Genomic DNA, 21,603 nt, shown 5'->3' on the forward strand with positions numbered 1-21,603 from the left:
CTGTAATCCCAGCAATTTGGGAGGGTGAGGCAGGCAGATCATGAGGTCAGGAGATCGAGACCATCCTGGCTAACACGGTGAAACCCTGTCTCTACTAAAAACACAAAAAATTAGTCGGGCATGGTGGTGGGCGCCTGTAGTCCCAGCTACTCGGGAGGCTGAGGCAGAAGAATGGCGTGAACCCAGGAGGCGGAGCTTGCAGTGAGCCGAGATCGCGCCACTACACTTCAGCCTGGGCAACAGAGAGAGACTGTCTCAAAAAAAAAAAAAAAAAAAAAATTCCCTGGCAATAAGAACCTGGATTTCTCGAAGCACTGCCCTAGGCATAAAGAAGTGTTATTTTTTAAAAATACCACCAGGCACAGTGGTGCACACCTGCAGTCCCAGCTACTCAAGAGGCTGAAGCAAGAGGATCGCTTGAGACCAGGAGATCAAAACCAGCCTGGGCAACATAGCAAGATCTCATCTCTAAAAAAAGAAAAGAAAAATAAATACCAATGGTGATAATGGTTGCACAACAATGTGAATGATACCACTAAGATGTTCACTTAAAAATTATTATGGTGGTGAAGTTTTATGTTATGATTATTTCACCAAAATTAAAAAATAAAATACCCTATATTGACTTCTAGGGTCACTCTTGAGGAAAGGCTGACTCACCGAGACAGCCCACCCCTGCTCCTTGAAAATGCACTGGCTGCCCCCCTCCCCTAAACAGCACGTCCCTTCTGCTTCATACGCCACAGTCATGTTTCCAGTGTGAATTGATTTTTAATAGCAAAATGGCATTTTACACAGAAGCAGCTACGTTCATGGATGAAAACAAAAATCCAAGTGACATTCCTTTGCTGAATCCATGTAAAAATCTGATTTTTAATCTACAGAGAAATTTCTACCCACACATTCGGCATCCCCTGGGGGTAATGACATGGAAAACAAACATCTTTTCTGGTCTGTTAAAGTAAAACAATGGGTCCCTGGATAGACTCTCAAGAGGGCCTTTGTTGGAATGGAACCAGTCCCCCCCCAACCCGAAAGCATCCCCCAGCTCAATATGTCACCATTTACACAAGCACGGCCCTCACATTGGGTCCACAGCACAGCCTATTAAGAAAGGATTGCAACACCTGTTCAGACTGGGAGGCCAATTCCTCAGCTCTAAGATCCTGCTCATAGCAAGCCTGATGTTCAGTAGACTCAAAAGCAGACTGAATGAGGGAGGGGTGAAGAGAATGTGCCTGCTTGGGCTCAGCCTCCTCTAATATTGTCAAGATGCACACACACTCTTAGACTCTCACAACCATCACCAATCTCTATGTTGGCCTAGTCCCAATCCTTCTGCCTCTGGGAACAAAAGGTTCATTACCCACCGAGGCATATTTTTCCCTCTCTGGGACCAGGATCAGCTTTTGCGAGCTTACTCCATGCTTGTATCTGCCCCTTGCAGCCACGCATGACAAATGGGCTCCCTCCCCAATGGAATTCTCTTGTAGACTTGCAGCCTATGACTGTGTTTCCCCTGATCTTCTCCACGGGCTTCCCACCACCATGGGATGACATGTTTTCAAGATTGCCCCCCTTCCGAGCCTTTATTTTCACCTTGGTCCTCTTTAATTTCCAGTCGTTGCAGAGATACTTCCAACTAAGGTAGACACGTATGGATTCTGTTTATCAAAAGGTGGACCAAAGGGTCTTCCTAGTTCAAAAAGTTCTGCTCAGTTGTCTAAAACGTGGCCAGAGCCCATTGCAAACTCCTCTGAGTTCCACCTGGGCTGGAAAAGCCAAATGGCCAGCCTAAAACTCAAATCCACTAACTCCCTTTCTCAGATCATATCCATGGCTCCCCAAGGCCTAAGGATAAAATCTAAACTCCTTAGCAACCAGACCCGGCACCATGTCCATGTCCTCTATCTCTTGCTACATTCCACATGAACCTTCCAGAACCTCTTTGGATCCTCTCTGATCCCCAGAAACTGGTGTCCACCACTCTGGCTGCCTGGAACTCATCCCCACCCACACTCCACCCAGCCACAGCTCAGCTTAGATGCCTCCCTCTCCAGAAAGCCACCACAGGGTGGATTAGGTGTCTCTCTGTCCCCATTCCACCCCCCTGTACCCACACAACACATTAGAATTAAAGCTCCTGAAGACCAAATGGTGTTTAACTGTCACTACGTCCCCAATACCTGGCACACGCCTGGCACAGAGTAGGTGCACATCAATCTTGTCTGTCTCCTTGGTGCTCCCACAGACCCCTGACCCATCATAACACCCATCTCACTGAATCACTATCTACTTCACCAACTCTCCCACTAGGCTATAAAAGCACCATGACGACAAAGCCCAGGTGCAGGTCCCAGCGCCCAGAGTAGTGCCTGGCACATAATAGATCCTTAGCAGCATCAAATCTTTGCAGTTAAACAAAGAGGAGTTTCCGGAATAGGAGATGTTTCTGAGCTTCCTGCTTTGAGTGAAATGGAGTAAGGCAGCCACTAGAGGATGGCAGGCAGGCACTTCCGGGTGTAGACTACCCCATCCAAGGTCCCTGCCAGCAGCCAAGGCATGTTCTCAAAGCTCTTCCTAAAACATCTTTTCTCTCTTGTGCCCTCTGCAGCTCAGGCCTCTGGATCACCCTTCAGCCCCCACTGCCAACTACAATTGGTTAGCTGAGTCCACAGTTGCCGGAGAAAAGGCTCTCAGCACCAGACTAGCATTCAACGACCCAAGCAACCTGCCTCTAAGGTCTCTAAGCCAGCCTTTGACCTGTCCCTAAACTGATCCAATCCTCCAGGCCCTGCCTTGAGTTGTCTTCTCCTGCAGACTCTGACTACCAGACTGAGTCAGCAAAACCATGAACTAGTGCCACCTTTTACCCGCACCTGGAATCCCTGGTGTATGCTCCCTGCCCCTCTACTCCCAAAGGACGTTCCCTCAGTCTAAAGAGATCAAAAGTCCGTTCCAGAAAAACTCCCGTTTCCTCGGTGCAGCTAAATTGCACAGAAGAGTTTATGCTAGAAGAGCTAAAAGTTAGAAGAGGAAGCTCAGTTAATTTATACTACTAACATGTAAATGACTGATGGAGTTATAACCCTTCTGAATACTCTGATCTAAAGCTTTAGGTCCTAGAATTTCCAAAACACAAAGTCCCCAAAATGAAGACTCTAGACCCTGGCCTGGGGACGGGTGACTCTATACAAAATGGCATATGCTCTGTAGACACCAGCCAGGTATTTTAAGGTTTATACGAGCTGCATCTACTTGTGCAAACTATTGTAGCTATAAGGCTATATTTTTTAAAGAACTGAAACCAAATGCAGATTATGAGGAGTGAAGATATGCCCAATGGCCAAAACCTTGCAAGACTGGCTATACTTCTGACCCCACCTTGGTAGGTACCACTATTCCATCAGGCCTGATCCACACCAGAGCCCTAGTGACCCCACCTTGGTAGGTACCACTGTTCCATCAGGCCTGATCCACACCAGAGCCCTAGCACCTCCTTTAGAAAACTACCATCTTTACTGACTTCTGATTGCTCTGACTCAGAGCAGCCACCACGTCCAAAATTCTTAGCTACACTTTTCCCTGTGTTAGTCAAGTTCAAACCTGTGTTAGCCCCTTCCCAGCCATGCCAACATCCAAGCCGTTAACAGTAACAAGGAATGTTAGACCTGTTGTTAGTGAGAAAAAAATCCACAAGCCATTAGTTTCTGCTGAAAGGAACAGACCAGGAAGGCAGGAGTTAGTCAAGGTAAAGGAAAGGTTAATTAAGAGCCTGTAAGGCCAGGCCAGGAGCCTGGAACCCCCAGACAGGCCAGGTTGGTTGTTAGTGGTCAGCCCCTGGGGCAGTCAGGGTGAGGCAGGGATTAGCTGGGTGAGAGCAAGAGTTAGTGCAAGGGAGCCAGAGATTAGCCCAAAGAAACCAAGGTGCCTACTGGAGGTGAGGCATGAAATCACCCCCAGGTGTGGCCCCGGCTTAGCGGCTGGCGGGCTCTGGGGGAGGCTGGCTGAGGCAGTGACGTGGGTGGGAACAGAGAGCCAGAGATGCATTCCTGGCCGGCCTGAGCATCTGTGGGAACCCTGTGAGCCCCTGAAGTTCATTTCTTGCTCCCCACTTCTCTCTCCTGCAAACTCCGAGCCTGGGGTAAAGCTGCTTCACCTCCCCACCCTCCTTTTCAACCCGACAACTAACGCCCTCTAGCTTCCGGGAGTGGGACGGATCTTTCCCAATGACTTCCGGTCACGGCCCTATGTCTACTTCCGGTGGGGGAAACCAGCCTCTCTCAGCTCCAGAGAGGGGAGAGGGCTCTCTAGCTGACTTCCTGTGTGGGAAAGAGCATTCTCACTGACTTCCGGTGTCAGAAATGTCCCTCTTCCCGGCCTTCAAATATGAGAACTGTTTCTCTGGCCTACTTCCTGTGTACTAAATACTCCACTCAGTGGATTTTAGCGTGGGAAAGACCCGCTTCATTGACTTCCGGTGTAAGAAAGGCTCCACTTTTCTGATTTCCGGTGTGGGACACGCCCCTCTGCTAATTTCCGGTGACGGGCACCGGCTTCTGCCTTCCTCGTGGGATACGCCCCCCTCGTGACTTCCTGTGCAGGACAGCTTCTATCCCTGTCACTTAACAATGGAGAAGATTCTTCCCCAGCTTCCTTCCAGAGAAGGACACAAAAGCTCAGAGCTCCACAGTCTAGAGCCTAGACCCACAGGCCTCCACACTCACGTCCTAGAGGTTTCCCTGGTCCCACCTACTCCCAGTGGCAACCAGACTTCTGCACATAGGAGAGATGTCATACTCAGAGTCCAGCCTCCCCCATCCACAGGACCACCTCTTCCTCCTCTGAGTCTTGTTAATAGGGCCATCCCCTGCCTTAGACCTGGCCCAGTGGACTGTGATCTTACAAATAGCCAATATGGGGCAGCAAAGTGGGACATCTGTCTACAGGGCCAGTAGCCCCAAGTCATCTGCTTGCCAAAAGGAGGGGGACCAGCCCCCGGGGGGAGCCCAGAGCTCGGCAGGGCTGGGGTTAGTAAGAAGAGAAAACAGGGTTAGTAGGGGCTGGGTTAGTAAGTCAGAGCACAGCACCAGCGGACAGGGCACCTCAGCAGACACAAACAGGAGTCGCTAAGAGAAAAGGAAGAACGCACGCAGGTCCGTTAGTTTGTTAAGGGATGATCGGGGTGCACTTGAGGCACCCCAGGAGTTAGACGGGTTAGTAATCGAACAAAAGAGCTGCCTACAGAAAAGAAAGCTGAGACGGAGGAAGAATGTGGGGAAGTGACAGGGATTCAAAGCAAGTGTCTTGCCCCAGGCAGAAGGATCTGTGTGCAGAACACCCAGAGAGGCCAGGGCCTAGGCAGCAGACGTGTTCAACCAGGTTTGAGGGGCCTTCCTCCATCCTCATACTTTTTTTTAAAGTATCTGCCATGTGCCGAGACCCTTATATTCACGGGAATCCTCACTGCAACCTGTAAGGTATCAGAACTCGCATTCTACCACTGAGGAAACTGAGGTGGAGAGAAGTGAGGTGACTTACTCAAACTCACTCAACAGGAAGTGGCAGAGTCGGTGAGTCTTATTTGCATTCTCTGTCCTGGAACGTGGGTCTGCACAAAGATCCCAGCCCATAGGCAGAGCCTTCTGGAGCCTGGGCTGCCCCCTTATCCCAGCCCCTTGAAAGGCCCATGAGCTGCACGGTTAGTAGGATCTGGCTGCGGGGGGGGTGGTTAGTAGGGCATGCTCGGGCCTGGTTAGTGGGTTAGTTGGTTGGCGGAAGGCCAGGCACCTCGTCACACGCCACAGCGTCCCGGCTGAGCCCTGGGTTAGTAGGTTAATCACACCATGCAACACTGCCCCGGCCCCTCCAGCTGCAGCTTCAGAGGCCTCCCGCCCCCACCAGCCAGGGAGTGGGGCCTGACCAGGGCAGGGGGTCTACCTCTAAGCCCCCCAGCCCCATCAAAATCAACCCTAACCACATGGACCCTGCCCAAAAGCATGTTGCTTCCCTGTTTATTGGCTGTGGGTCTCAGAGCACCCCCTGCAAATATTTCAGCTCCCCTGAAAATGGACCCTACTTGTCCTGGATAGAAACCCCCTGCCTGGTTCTGGTCAGCCCCTTCCCAGAGGGCTGGATCCTGTTACACTCTGACATAGACACACGCACACCAGCATCTCTCCGCAAAAGATCTGACAACCGTGCTTAGTAGACATCTCTTCCATCACCGACTGTCAGGCCTCTAGTTGCTCCAACTATTGGCCTGCCCTCCCACCATTAGAAAAAAAAAAAAACCTGCATCAAGCTGGCCTGGCTCCTGGAACCAAGTTGAGACTCCCCCACGCACTCCCGATCTGCTTCCTTTTCAGCCAATGCTACAAAGCACCTAAGTGTACCCTAATTATACCATCTTCTATCACTGCTGTACTTTTCCCATAGAAACCCCAGCCTAGCATCTCCCACAGTTCTAAACGATGTTCCATGAGAAAAGGATTCTACGGCCATAAAAGTCAAGGAACACTTCATCCTATGCCCTGTCCCTGAGTATTTGAAATTGCCATTAGCATTTTAAAGGTTCTGATAAGTCCTGCACTACTTCAGTAGTGCAGCGGAATTTGAATTTGAACCTGCTTTTTTTGTGTGTTTTTGTTTGTTTGTTTGTTTTTCGAAGGAGCAATGACATTTCCCAGAACTTACTTTAAGAATTTCCCTAGAGGGTCGGGTATCATCTCAGCCAGATCTTTCTCATCCTTCAAGGCCCTGTTTGGTACAGCTTGCTAGCAAGCTGTTCCAGACTGCAGCAGCCCTCTCTGGGGTCTCTCTACCACTTCCCAGGCACTCAGAGCTTGTGCCTCAGTAGACTGTTTTATGGCACTGTCCATTCTCTGATTCTCCATGTGAGCTGGTTTTATCCCATCCAGCATGGCTGTGAAATCCTAAAGGTTCGAACCCCAGCCACTCTTCACCTGTATTTCCCCCAAATGGCTAGCAGGGGAAAGGGCCCAAAAGTAGGTGCTCAGTGCTGATGAGAGAGTAGAATACCCCAGGAAGCATTGTGAGTTACTATGGAGGCCATGAAATGCTGCCACCTCCCCAAGCTGATTAGAGTGATATTAGGAAAATAGGTAGGGAAGGGCTAATCAGAAATGCCTCTGGTTCAGAAGATGCTGAGTTTTAAAGTCCAGAGAGCCAAAAAGAGAAAAAAAAAAACAAAACAAAACATAAACCCTAAGTCTATACTCCCAGATGGATGGGAGCATTTACTGAGCACCTGCTGGGAGTCAGGCACTGTGCTAGGCACACAATCTCACAGAATCCTCCCTGCATCTGACAGGTGAGCACATGCCTTCCATTTCACAGAGCAGCGGAGGCTCAGAGGTGAAGTAACTTGCCCAGGGTTGTAGCCCAGGCCCTTCTCAGGACACGGCTCTCCCAGGGGCTCCGCCTCCCTTCACTGAGCCCTGACAGTTTCATATGTCCTCCGAAGCACTCCCGAGCCACCCCAGCATGGTACCTGCCACTCTCCGTGTCTGCTTCCCATACCTCTGCTCCTCTTCCCCATCCCTGGGTGGGGGCGGGAATTCTGAAGGGGAGATGGTTCTGACTTTCCATGTTTGCGGTGACCACCCTGTTAAGGACTGAATGGTGTCCCCTCCCCCAAATGCATATGTTGAAGCAGTAGCCTGCTATGTGACTGTTTTTGGAGATGGGACATTTAAGGGGTTAAGGTTAAATGAGGTCATAGGGTTAAGCCCTAATATGGTGGTATTAGTGTCTTTATAAGAAGAGGAGACACCAGAGCCTGCTCATGCTCTCTGTCCCTCTCCCCAGAGAAAAGGCCACGTGAGGACGTAGCGAGAAGGTGCCACCTGCAGGCCAAGGAGAGAGGCCTCACCAGAAACCAGCTCTAACACCTTGATCCGGACTTTCCAGCCTCCAGAACTGGGAGAAAATAAATTCCTGATGTTTAAGCCATCCAGTCTGTGGCATGGTGCTGTGGCAGCCCAAGCTGATGAATAGTACACACCACTCCTCGTTCTGGGAAAAAGGACATCTGGCTTTTAAACTTGCCTAAGGGAGGCCACAAGCTGCTCTCTTGCAAACCCTGGGACTGTCCCCTCTGGAGGGAGCTGGAATTGCAGATTGTGGGGCCTGTCCTGCCACCTTCTGTTCCCCAAGAACAGAATCCAGGAGCAGTGCAGCTAGAAGCAGCGATCTGATTAGAGAAGAGTGTCCTGAGACTGGGCTAAGGTGACCCCTCAAGCCTTTGGGTAAGACTGGTTCCCTTTGGATGGCAGGAAAAAAACCCAGGGCCACCTGTCTCTGTCAAGTGAATTTCCCTAGCCTAGATCTTATCTCTTAAAGACCCTCTCTTTTCAGGATGGTGCACTCTCAGCCCCTCTAGCTGCCCCTCCCAGAGTTCAACAGCACAGGGGGAAGGCTCCAGCTCCTCCCAGATCCTGACTGTCTCCTCTTTGTAACCATCAGGGAGAGGAAAAGCATGGAAAAGCCCCACCAAGGAAGCCACCAACAAAGTGACAATTACACACTGAGCAAATGGAGACAAAGGACTCCAGCCAGCGCCACCCGAGGAGCTGCATCTGCCCTCTGCCTGACAGCCCCTCCCCGACTCCCATCCCTGTTCCTGTCCCCATCCTGTAGGGTCCTTTGAGACGCAGATTTGGGGACAATGTGGTCAGTGTGGCCTTGGCCCAGGCCAGGCTCTGTCTGGTCACCGGCAGAAACGCGAGGAGGAATCAAGTTCACATGGGGTCAGGAAAGGGTCCCCAGACCCAGACAATAGGGCCCAGCAGGCAGGGCCCGAGCAGGTGAGGAGGGAGTAGTGGGCTGCCAGGCCTCCCGCATACCCCTGGAGCCGTCCTCCAGAGCCAGATCCAGTCGTCTGCTGAGCATCAACCAGGAAGAGTTCCTATCCACGGGAGGCTCCATCCCAACAGCTGTGAAGAGGACGAGATCTTCAGGGAGTCACCCAGCGGGCTAGAAAACCACCGGAGTCTGCCCACTAAGTCACTGTGGCCAGAATCCAGGGTCACCGAGGTCCAAAGAGAAGGCCAGGCCAGGAGTCGCAGATGCGGCCCAGATGGAGCCATCTGGAGGGAAACACAGGGAGTGAGGATGAGGCCACAGCCTCCATCCCCAACTTCCCACATCCCCCCAGCCTAATTCTGCATCTGAGGGGACACATGTTCAGAGATCCCCCCAGTCTCTCTCTCATGCCCCCAGCACACACACAGGGTGGAAGTGAGGGCTTTGGACATCAAAAATTTTTAGAAGAAACTTAGGCCAGGCATGGTGACTCCCACCTGTAATCCCAGCACTTTGGGAGGCTGAGGAAGGAGGATCACTTGAGCCCAGGAGTTCGAGACCAGCCTGGGCAACATAATGAGACTCTGTCTCTACAAAAAATAAGCCAGTCATGGTAGCATGCACTTGTAGTCCCAGCTACCCAGGAGGCTGAGGTGGGAGGATGTATTGAGCCCTGGAGGCCAAGGCTGCAGTGAGCCGTGATCATAACACTGTACTCTAGCCTGGGAAACAGAGTGAGATCCTGTCTGTGAGAAAAAGGAAAAAAAAAGTTTCCTAAAAAGAGGAAGCAATGAAAGCTGAGAATACCCCACCAGGCAGGGTTAGCTCAGGGGACCAGAGGAAAAGCAGTAAAGGGAGCCCATAGCAAGCTCCAGGAGCATCATGGGTGAAGACAGGGCAAGGGTTTGAGTGGGTGGGAAGGACCTTCAGAGGCCTTTGATGGCTTCATTTTACAACATTCCCACTGGGAGGATCTCTGCACACCACCACCCCCAACACACACATGCATGCATGCACACACACACACCCCCACACACGCACACACACGCACATGCACACACATGCACATGCATGCACACACATACACACGCACACACACTGCTCCCAGGACGAGGAGCTCACCCCCTTGCCGAGACTGTAATAAAGCGTGTTCTGACATGAAGATCTGAGCAGATGGGATCACGTCTCTGGGTTCACCTCTGCGTCCCCAGCATCTGGCTCAGAGAAGTTGCTTGGTCCATGCCGGCGCTGAATGAAGGAAATGCTAAATTCTCTGCTCAAGCTCACCCACAGTGGTCTTGATTCCATCCCACCCACTCCCACCAAGACCACACAGGGCAAGCATTCCAGCCTCCTGGCTCCCTGGCCGTCTTCTCACGAGCAGGAGCATTCTGGGCCTGAGGAGGGGGCACAGGTGGGAGGACAACGTACCCCCATGAAACCAAGCTCCATGTAACCTCCCTCCCTCCCTCCCCACATCCCTCCCAGGCTTACCTGGCAGCATCCAGCCGACACACAGGCAGCCCAGGCTCCCAGCTCTTTCCTTTCCCACACAGACCCCACAGGCCCATCCTGGAAGACAAAAGAGCCAACCACACCGCAGGAGAAAACTGCACCCAGGCCCCTCCCCAGGCCCAGGCCTTGCCAGAACTCCCTGCCGAAGAAAGAAGGACCAGGAGCCAGGGAGGCTGGGCCCAGGCACCGCACCCTCAACCTCCCTTTATTCCACCCTAGAACATCCTTAAAAGGTGAGGGGAGAGGGGTTCCCGGGTTCCCTTCACTCACTCCCTGTTTCCCAACAACAGCAGAATGCGACCCGGGAGAAAGTAGGACAAAGTCAGCAGCTTGGTGACAGCTGAACTGCAGCTGAACGGAGAGTCAGGAATCCAGAATTCTGATCCCAGCTCTGCTCCTGCCACACTGGGTGGCCCTGGGACCCTTCCTGCCTTGACATTCACTCAAGGTGCACAATAATCACCCACTGTTTGAAGCAATGGATGGGAAATGGAAGGGGCTGTTCTGCCCAGCCTCCGTTATTTTTCTGCTCCCCCTCCTTCTCCCCTGCCCTTTCCTGATGCCCCATGCACCAGAGGAAATTCGGGGAGCCAGAGGCTGGAGTAGGACTCTTTTAAGACCACCCTGTGTCACCAGTCTGGAGAATACCAGAGAATGACCACTAATCCTGACCTAGGACCATCTGCCAGGTTTTGCTTTTGGTAACAACTATGCTGTCTTCATCAACTGGCAGACCTGAGTCAGGAGAGTCAGGGAGCCCTCTCAGCACATCTTCAGAGCTTGCTGTCAGCACCTGGGAGTGGGGGCCACGAGTCCAGAACTGGAGATGAACTCAGACACTTGCACTGAGAAAAATACATCTAAAGTCACAGTGTTAAGTCTTCACTTAACTGTAAGGCCAAGGAGCCCTAGCCAAGGTTTATAAATATGATCACAAAATGCTAAAACTGAGAAGAGAAGAGCTGGTTCACATCATCCGGGTGTCCCCAGCCTCCTTCTAATAGCAGTTCTACAAGTACACAAGATGAAGTCATTTAACTCAGCCTTCAAAAGTTCCAGACGGTGATGTTTATAAAATACTAGCCCTAATGTCAAATGTGGAGTGTGAAAATCACCCGTTCTGGGACCCCACAAAATGGGGACAGGCTCTTTCTTTCTTCCATAGAGGTAGAAAAGAGAATGAGCTACATCACCCATTTCCCCTCCCACTTTGGTATTCTAAGATACTACACTTCCCTGCACAGACCAGAAGAGGGCAGGCTGGTAGACTATGGGCTGGTAAGTTTAAATACTTATCTGCAAGGATGCTTCCCAGTGTGGTTGTGAACGTCCTGAAGAACCTGGAAATTCCCTTCTCTCTCCTCAGTCCCAGGAACTTGCTGCTGTCTGTAAATAGACCCTGGGCTGCTCAGAGGAGCCTGGCTTGATCCACAGTGACCCTTTCCCCTGGCTCTGTGGACCTAGAGTCATGATATTAATAAGGTGATGGAGGTTTCAAGGGACCTTTAGCTAGTTCCTGGGTGAAGCTGACACCGTCTTAGAGGGTACAAAGGAAGGCATGGGCTTTGGGGCCAGAGAAACCTGGAGGAAACTGTGGCTCTCTCACCCCCACGTACTCGATGTGTGACTCAAAGTTAATTTTCTTTCTTTCTTTCTTTCTTTCTTTCTTTCTTTCTTTCTTTCTTTCTTTTTCTTTCTGGAGACAGGATCTCACTCTGTCACCCAGGCTGGAGTGCAGTGGCAGGATCTCAGCTCGCTGCAACCTCTGCCTCCTGGGTTCAAGTGATTCCCCTGCCTAAGCCTCCCAAGTAGCTGAGATTACAGATGCGTGCCACCACGCCCTGCTAACTTTTTTTTTTTTTTTAGTAGTAGAGACGGGGTTTCACCATTGTTGACCAGACTGGTCTTGAACTCCTAACCTCAGGCAATCCGCTGGCCTCAGCCTTCCAAAGTGCTGGGATTACAGGCATGAGCCACCACGCCTGTCCAAAGTTAATGATTTTCAAAGCTTAGCCAGTGCCTGGCACACAGTACATGTTCCAAAAATTATTTTCACCACTCAATGATTTAAACTTTAAGTAAATCTGTGTGTGATATTTATGTTCCAGAAATATAAGCCATATTTATCCTGTAGCATTATATGTATATACCACAGTTAGGCAGCACTGATCAAATTAAAATCCCCTATCTTGATGAATGGAAAAGCAAAGTCTGGCTTATCCACACAACGGAATCTACTCATCAATAAAAAGGAACAAACTATTAATACATACTACAACATGGATGAACCTTACAAACATCATGCTGAGGGAAAGAAGCTAGGCTCAACAGAACACATATTGTATGATCTCATTTATACAAAATATCCAGAAAAGGAGAATCCACAGAGACGAGAAATAGACTGGTGGTTCCTGAGGTTAGGGATGGGATGTTGATGAACAGTAAATGGTTATGAGAGAGCTTGCTGGAGTAACGGAACTGTTCCAAAACTGATTTATGGTGAAGGTTGCACAACTTGGTACATTTATTAAAAATCATTGAATGGGTGAGTTATATGACATTTAAACTATGCCTCAATAAAATTGGACAGGACAGGAATTGAACTACTGAGACATGCAACAAGAAGCATGAGCCTCAGCTGGGCACAGTGGCTCACAACTATAGTCCCAGCACTTTGGGAGGCCGAGGCGACCACTTGAGGTCAGGAGTTCGAGACCAGCCTGGCCAACATGGCAAAGCCCCATCTCTTCTAAAAATACTAAAATCAGCCGAATGTGGTGGTGCACACCTGTAATCCAAGCTACTCGGGAGACTGAGGCAGGAGAATCACTTGAACCCCGGCAGGTGGAGGTTGCAGTGAGCCGAGATGGCTGCACTGCACTGCAGCCCAAACAGCAGAGTGAGATCTTGTCTCAAAAAAAAAAAAAAAAAAAAAGGATGAGCCTCAAAAGCATTCCGTTCAGAAAAAAAAAAAAAAAAAAAAAAAGCTGAACACAGAAGCTTCCATATATATATGGAACATTAAAAAAAAAAAAAAGAATCCAATCATCTACTTCTGAGAAAGCAGGTCAGTGGTTTCCTGGGGCTGGGGCTGGGGCTGGGGCTGGGGCTGGGGCTGAGAGGGGATTGGCTGGGAAAGAATACAGGGGAACATTTTAGAACGATGAAAATGTTCTACATCCTGATTGTGGCAATGGTTACACAGGTGTATACATTTGTCAAAACACATTGAAATGTGTGCTTTAAATGGGTGCATTTCCTTGTATGTAAATTATACCTCAATAAAGTTATTTTTGCAAAACTCATTTATATGTGATGAAAGAGGACTGGAACTAAAAAGTACCAGATCAAAGGCCGCACAAAGAACCGGTTGTGGGCACCAGGGCCTCATCTTCTCAGCTCTCACTAGGCCACACAGACCACCCACTGCAAGCCAAGGTCAGTTGGGAAAGCCATGATTGGGGAACTGGAACCCAGAGGGTCATCAGAAGTCTCTCCCACCTCTAAGATTCAGGAGGTCTCAGGACATACGGATTTCGTGATGGATCTGACCTCAAAGCATGAAGCTGGTCTCTACCATCCCCAGTGGACACAGGAAGAGAGGGAGGATCACCTTGGTTACTCCTGTGATGCCGACCAGGTCACGGTGGCCACATGAACGTGTCTGGAACCACATGGGTAGACAGATGCCTCCAACTGTCAAGAGAAAAAGAGACAGGAGTGAGAGAATAAATACATACCTGTGGGTACAGTGGAGAATAGATGCTAAGGTCCTGTTTCAAATCACAGCGTTTCCCAAAACTGATCTCCTCGGATGCAGATCAAAAGCAAAACAGGAAACAAGGAGGTATTTTGTTCAGGCCAGTGTCAACCAATACATCCTAAATGGGTTTTATGGCATGGATTCCTGTGCTGCTCTGCCACCGGCAAACTGTGTGACCTTGACCAAGTCCTTTACCACAGTGAGCCTCAGTCTTCTCATCCACAAATTAAGGATAATAATAGCGCCCACCTCACAGGCTTGTCATGAGGATCAAATGAGAAGATGAATGAGACTTAGCTTGAATTCTACCATTTTCTCACATCATTATTATCACTGACCACACAGTTCATTAACACTACCCATGAGATATTCATTTTTCCCCCTAAACAGCATGTACTGTTCTTAGTAATGGATGGGCAGCTGCCAGGGAAACATACATTTGTTGCATTTTAGAATCCCTCTGGGTTTTTGGTCTTTTTCCCTGACTCTGGAATAAAATGACTACTCAGAGATCTGAGACGTACAAGAGATGTTGGCCCAAATTGCCTTGGATGAGCCAGCACACAGAGATAACGGAAGCTCCAGGGAATAATGAAAATGTGCCATGCGCCTCGCAGGAGACATGCTAGGGGAAGCAGATGCTTCTGCAGAGGAGGATAAAGCGCTGTTTCTTTATGAATTCAAACACAATGTCCACAAAAGAGGAAATTCGGAATTTAAATCTCCTTCAAACAAGGGAAACCCTGTGGTGGAGAGAGAGGAAAGAAAACCAAGAAGAAGAGAAAGGGAGCAAACTAACACTTATTAAGAACAGATCCTAATTGGGAGTGTCTTTATCTACATGGCAAAACAAGCTGGGTTTTATTATCCCCACTTTACAGATGAGGAAACTGAGGTTCAGTTAGAAAATAAGGCAACCGGGATTCTAAACAGGCCTGTTGGACCCCAAAGAGGCAGAAGCTGTGTTCAAATAGGGGCAGGGACTGGGCGCAGTGGCTCACGCTATAATCCCAGCATTTTGGGAAGCAGAGGCAGGAGAACTGCTTGAGGCCAGGAGTTCACAATCAGCCTGGGTAACAGATCGAGGCTCTGCCTCTACAAAAATTCAAAAATTAGCTGGGCGTGGTTATGTGTACCTGTGCCTGTGACTATTTGGGAGGCTGCAGCAGGAGGACCGCTTTAACCCAGGAGGTAGAGGCTGCAGTGAACCGCGATTGCTCCACTGCATTCCAGCCTGGGTGACAGAGCAGATCCATGTATACATATATATATGGATTAAATGAGAAAAGATCCAAGGAAGATAAATGTAAAATGCAAACTTGATGGCCATCTGCATTACTATTACTGTGAGAAAACTGGCCCATGATTGATAAATCATCTCTGTTCAGTTTATTCCGGTTGCTTTCAGTCTGTAGGCAAATGATTGAGTTCACTTTTAGGAGAGTGGCAGAGTGTAGTAGTTACAAACACATGTTTCAAAGTCAAACTAGATACGGGCTGACATCCTGACTCCGCAGCTAATTCGCTGTGTGGCCCTGGGCTCATCACTCCACCTCTCTGAACCTGTTTCTCACCTGCAATGCCTAATTCCCTGCCTTATCGTGGAGTCTCCACGAGGCAGCGCTCAGCAAGAACCTTGGTAAACGGTAACAAAGTGGTAGTTGGGGTTAGTTACTACTCACCATCTCCTCCACACCTTTGAGTATACAATAGCTCAGCACCCGCCTCCCTTCCATGACTCATCTGGTAGCTTCCAGAGGGGTCCACCTGGCACCACAAGGGATAAGGGGACACCTGCCTCATCTGATCTGATCAGAATGGGATGGGATAGGGAGACAGATGTCACTCTCAGCCAGACTTCACCTCTGCCCTTGAGAATCTCTGGCTATTGTTCCTCGGAGCTCGAGCTGACAGATGAGTCAGGCCTCAGAGACAAGGGAAGGGGTCCTCTTGAAACAAAGGACTGGCCTACAAGTTATTCACCAGCCCGTTGAATCTGCACAATGGACCCAATGTCCCAGAAACACTGCTGCTCAAACAGGCTAATAATCACCCAGGAGACGAACCAGCAGCCTCAACAGAAATACAAGCAAATCACTAAGTATCCATACAAGACTCAGGTGCTACGTAAGTGAACTCAGCTGGCGCCCAGTGAGTGCACAATAGCATTCACTAGCTTTATTAAGCACTTACAGGGCACCGAACATGCACTGGTTCATAGCCTCACGGCCGCTTTTTAAAACCAGGATTGTGATTGCCACTTTATAGATGAGGAAACTGAGGTTCAGAAAAGGGAGATTACTCCCTGACTGAAGTGGACACAGGTGGAGAGAAGGCTTTGCACACGGACCTGCGTAACTCTCAGCTGCTTCTCTTTCCACCACTCTGCACTGCCTTGATGAATAAGTAAATTCGAAGAGTGTAATCCTGCCCTGGGAAGAAGCATGGATCACAGCCAGAGAAAGGACCTTGAAATGAAGACGCAGGAGAAAAGAAAAATTGGAAACAACTAGCAGGACCAACAATAGGGAACTGACGAAGTAGACCATGTTTATCTCCTCCATGAAACACTGAAATCGCTCATAATGATTTCTGCAAAGGTCTTAATAACGTGGAGAAACACATCCGATATAACTTTTCAAAAGCAGTATACATATAATGCAATTTCTTTTCTTCTTTTTTTTTTTTTTTGAGACAGTCTCCATCACCCAGGCTAGAGTACGGTGGTGTAATCTCTGCCCACTGCAACCTCCGCCTCCTGGGTTCAAGCGATCCTCCTGCCTCAGCCTCCAGAGAAGCTGGGCTATAGGCGCATGCCACCAAGCCCAGTTAATTTTTGTATTTTTAATAAGACAGGGTTTCGCCATGTTAACCAGGCTGGTCTCGAACTCCTGACCTCAGGTGATCCACCCATCTCAGCTTCCCAAAGTGCTAGGATTACAGGCGTGAGCCACCGTGCCCAGCCAATTTCAATAATAGAAAATATACCAGAGAGAAATACATGAAAATGAAGTTTTCAGGCCAGGTGTGGTGGCTCACGCCTGTAATCCCAGCATTTTGGGAGGCTGAGGCGGGCAGATCACTTGAGGCCAGGAGTTTGAGACCAGCCTGGCCAACATGCCAAAACCCCGGCTTTACAAAAAATCCAAAAATTAGCTGGGCGTGGTGGCACATGCCTGTGGTCCCAGCTACTTGGGAGGCTGAGGCATGAGAATCACTTCAACCCAGGAGGTGGAGGTTACAGTGAGCCAAGATCACACCACTGCACTCCAGCCTGGGCAAAAAGTAAGGCTCTGTTTCAAAAAAAAAAAAAAGAAAGAAAGAAAGAAATAGAAAAAAAAGAAGAAAATGGAGTTTTCTTCTTCTTCTTTTGTCTTTTCTAAATCCTATATAGTTATCATGCATTTTATTAAACTTATTGAATTTGTCTTTTAAAATCAGCAAAAATTATAAAAATTCTCATTTATTTTTACTTATTTATTTTAGAGACAGGGGTCTCACCATGTTGCCCAGGCTAGGCTTGAACTCCTGGGTTCAAGCCATCCTCCCGCCCCAGCCTCCCAAAGTGCTGGAATTGCAGGTGTTAGCCACCGTGCCCAGCCCAAAATTCTCATTTTTAATGCAAGCATAGAGAATGATTCTCCTAAAGCTGGCAGTAAGGGGTTATGGTTGCTTTGGGGGACTGTGAAGGCTTCACCACTCTCCCCTGTTAAGGAGTGGAGTTAAGGCTTAAAATGAGTAGATTTCAGAACAGTTCTCAATGGCAAGGGTCACTAAATAGTAAAATAGGCGGGCATGGGGGACATGGAAGGTGTTTACATAAAATGCTTTCAACATGAAATTAACCAAACTTAGAGTGGGATCAATTCAATGCCACACAAAGCTAGGAGCTGGCAAAGTGTCCGGAAATGGTTGCCCAGGCTGCTGGATGATTCTGCCTAGAAGGGTGAGGGGCGAGGTGGGGGCACTCTTCCCTCAACCAAGGATCTGCCCACCTGCAGGATGAGGATGAGGAGGTCTGAGTAAATATCAGATACCCAGCCCCACCCCAAACCTGCTGACTCATCCTCCTTGCCACGTGGCTCAGACATCTGCGTATTGGAAGCAACGCCCCTAAAGTCTGAGAACCACTGTCCTCAGGTTTCCCTCTCTGTCAAGTGGAATTACTCATCCCTGCCTTGCGTCTACCCCCGCCTCCCTCCCTGGGCCATCGCGGCGCTCCCAGATGCTCCCAAATGGGAATGCGCTTTGCAAAGCACTGAGTCCAGAGCAAGTGTTTTGCTTTGAGCCGTGCTCAGTCCCAGCCTGTCCCCGAGAAAAAATAAAGCCGTTCCCTCAAGTTCTCTCTCAGTCCTCCCTCTCATACTTCCTCCCCTCCCGCCGCAGCAGGTGGGGGCGTTTTCCCCGCGGCGGCACTGCAGTGGGGTGTGCGCGCCAGCAATCCCAGGCGCCGGGCAGCCTCGGATCCGGAGCCTGGGATGAGGGTGGGGAATCCAGGGCGCGCCCCCGGGGCCTCTTCCTGCACAATCCCAGAAACAATTTCTCTACCCCAGGGCCCTCCGCTGGAAGAGGGGAAAGGTCTGGCCCCTTCTTCCCAAATTCCCAGCCTCTCCAGGGAGTGTCCTGGAGCCGAGGAGAGGTGGAGAATCGAGCTGGTGGGTTCTGGGATCTCCCCAGACCCTTTAGGAGATGCAACATGGGCTTTAGAGTCCTACATATCTGGATTCACAATCACTGGCTGTGTGACCTTGGATGTGTCGATAACCCTCTCTGAATCTCCATTTCTTCATCTTTAAAATGGGGTTGTTTCTTACCACCTCGTGGAACTGTTGTGATAACGCTTGCAAAGCACCAAGCACGTCCCTGCGTAGAGTAACCTCTCCATAAACTGATGTCACTGTTGTTTTCAACGAGGGTGAGTTACCTACCAGCCCTCTCCATCCTTTTGGAGCCAAATTTGACGCCGGACATCTGGGATTTGAGTTCCAGAAGTGAAGGAATGGCAGGCTTGGGAAGGTTGGGGCGGGGGCGGGCTGAGTATGAGGGAAGGGGAGCTCAAGGACCCTGCCCCGCCACCCCACCCCCACCTCCATTTCCGGGACCCTCTGGGCTCTGCCCATGGCTTGGCCAGTTAATTGCTAACCTGGTGGGCCGAGAAGGTCTGCGGGTCCACCTCCCAAATTGTGTCTCCTGTCGTCAGAAGGAAAGGGTCTTTGTTCCCCGTCATAATAATGATTGCAAGATCCCCATTCGCACTGGACTCCCAAAGCATCCTCCCCTTGCCTGACCTCACCCCCCATCCCAGCCAGAGTCTTGGCTGTGTTTGAGAATTACAGGCTGCAAAGCCTCTTCATCCATCCAATGCGGGACACTTCAGGCGGCGTTTGCATCCCTGAACCCAGCCCTGGGACTCTGGGACCTACCCTCGACCCCAGCCTTGGGGAATTAGGCTGTTCCCCGTTCGGGGACAAGGACATTTGGGAAGGAAGGCTGCTAGGATGGGGCGGCGTCTTACCTCGGGTCCGCGGTCCTGCGGCGCGAGTGCAGAGGGCTCTTTGTGCCCCGGCTCACAGCGCAGAACTGGGGGAGCCCCTGCAAGCGCCTCCCATCTCAAACTCCTCCCCGCACTCGTCCGCAGCCTCCCTCCCTCTGGTCCCGCGAGCGCAGCCGGCGTCGTCTTTGTAGCTGCTGCAGCGCCCATGAAATTTTAATGCGGGAGCCGCTGGCGGGCGGAGGCGTCCCACCCCCGGCCCTCGCCTCCACCCTCCTCCCGCCTCCTTGCGCCCCTACAACCCCACACCCAACCCCTCCTTACCCGCACCCAGAGTCCTGGCCAGGAAAGCGGGGTGCAACCGGTCTTGGAGGGAGCACTCCGCCAACCCCGCCGCACAAAGGGGCTAGCTGGCCGGCGCGCTCAGCCTCCCGCATCCCCACCCGCCGCGCTGTCATGGCAACGCTTGCCCGGCCACATTCGGCCGCAGAGAGCTCAGGGCTGGAGAGGCGCGGGGGCGGCGCGCGACCGCGGACCAGGGGCGCAGAAGCCTGAACCCCGGAGTAAGAGGACAGAAGACGCTTGTCCTGGAATAGTGCCAAGGGTTTAACCAGCAAGACCTCAGGTGTATGCCTCTTTATGCACATGGTTATGGTGGAGTCCAGATTTGAACCCATAACTGTTAACTTCATGCGTGTACAGCATTTGGCCTAACAACATTTACAGGTTTAATCTTTAATTTGTTATTATTATTTATTCTTATTATTTTGGAGATGGGACCTCACTCTGTCACCCCGGCTGAAGTGCAGCGGCACAATCATAGCTCACCGCATCCCCCAACTCCTGGGTTCAAGCAGTCCTCCTGCCCCCGCCTCAGCCTTCGGAGTAGCTGGGACTACAGGCGCTAGCCACCGCGCCCGGCTTAGTCTTTTATTTAACTGCCCTCTTCTTAGTACCTACTATTTTCTAGAGTAGGGATGCTAGGAAGTGGTCCTGAAGTAGTGGTTCTAGAGCTGCAGCATCCACATTGCTTGAGAACGTGTTAGAAATCCAGTTCAGGGGCGGGCGCGGCGGCTCACCCCTGTAATCCCAGCACTTTGGGAGGCTGAGGCGGGTGGATCACTTGAGGTCAGGAGTTCAAGACCAGCCTGACCAACATGGAGAAACCCCATCTCTACTAAAACTACAAAATTAGCCAGGCGTGGTGGCACATGCCTGTAATCCCAGCTACTCCGGAGGGTGATGCAGGAGAATCGCTTGAACCCGGGAGGCGGAGGTTGCGGTGAGTCGAGATCATACCATTGCACTCCAGCCTGGGCAACAAGAGTGAAACTCCATCTCAAAAAAAAGAAAAAAGGAAAGAAAAGAAAAAAGAAAGAAAAGAAAAATACAATTCAGGCTGGGTGTGGTGGCTCACTCCTGCCTATAACCCCAGAACTTTGGGAAGCCTGGGGGACAGGCTTGCTTGAGCCCAGGAGTTCCAGACCAGCCTGGGCAACAAAGCAAAACCTTATTTCCACAAAAACTACAAAAAAATTAGCCAGGCCTGGTGGTGTGTGCCTGTAGTCCCAGCTGCAGTGAGCCCTGGGGAAAGAAAGGAAGGCCCAGACATCTATGTTTCAGCAAGCCCACCAAGGAATTCTGATGCACAGTCAAGCTGGAGAACCACTGTGCTAGAACATTCCAGCGACCTTCAGAACCAGACTATTCTGGGTTTACATTTCAGTTCTGCCCATGCCTCTGACCAGATGTGACCTTAGGCAAGCTCCACACCCTTCCTCGGTTACTTGTCCATAAAGTAGAGATAATAATGGAATCCACATCATCAGGCTAAATGAAGGAAGTGTGCTTAGCACAGTTCCTGGCACCTAGTAAGGACTCACGACATTTATATTATTAAACTACAACATCTCTTTTGTCACATTTCTGTGAATATTGTTTATCATCTTCATTGTTCACATAAAGAGGCTCAGAGAGGCAATAAGAGCTGCCCACAGACACTGTAAGG

At 50.3% G+C, this 21,603-nt stretch overlaps 1 long non-coding RNA gene across 4 annotated transcripts; it reads right to left on the bottom strand.

The window, feature by feature from the left end:
• Positions 1-751: 751 nt before the first annotated feature.
• LOC129467751 (uncharacterized) lies at positions 752-19,996 on the bottom strand. 4 transcript variants are annotated; one of them, XR_010116925.1, is made up of 7 exons: positions 19,920-19,995; positions 19,620-19,792; positions 19,248-19,294; positions 13,955-14,037; positions 10,321-11,727; positions 9,949-10,074; positions 752-9,110 (listed from the first exon to the last, which is right to left on the bottom strand). It is a non-coding gene; the product is annotated as an uncharacterized lncRNA (long non-coding RNA). The 4 variants fall into 4 exon arrangements; XR_010116926.1 differs by lacking the exon at positions 19,620-19,792 and having other exon boundaries at positions 19,920-19,992; XR_008652460.2 differs by lacking the exon at positions 19,248-19,294 and having other exon boundaries at positions 19,920-19,992.
• Positions 19,997-21,603: the final 1,607 nt, after the last annotated feature.

Source organism: Symphalangus syndactylus, chromosome 18, assembly GCF_028878055.3.
Source record: "Symphalangus syndactylus isolate Jambi chromosome 18, NHGRI_mSymSyn1-v2.1_pri, whole genome shotgun sequence".
NCBI classification, from domain to species: domain Eukaryota; kingdom Metazoa; phylum Chordata; class Mammalia; order Primates; family Hylobatidae; genus Symphalangus; species Symphalangus syndactylus.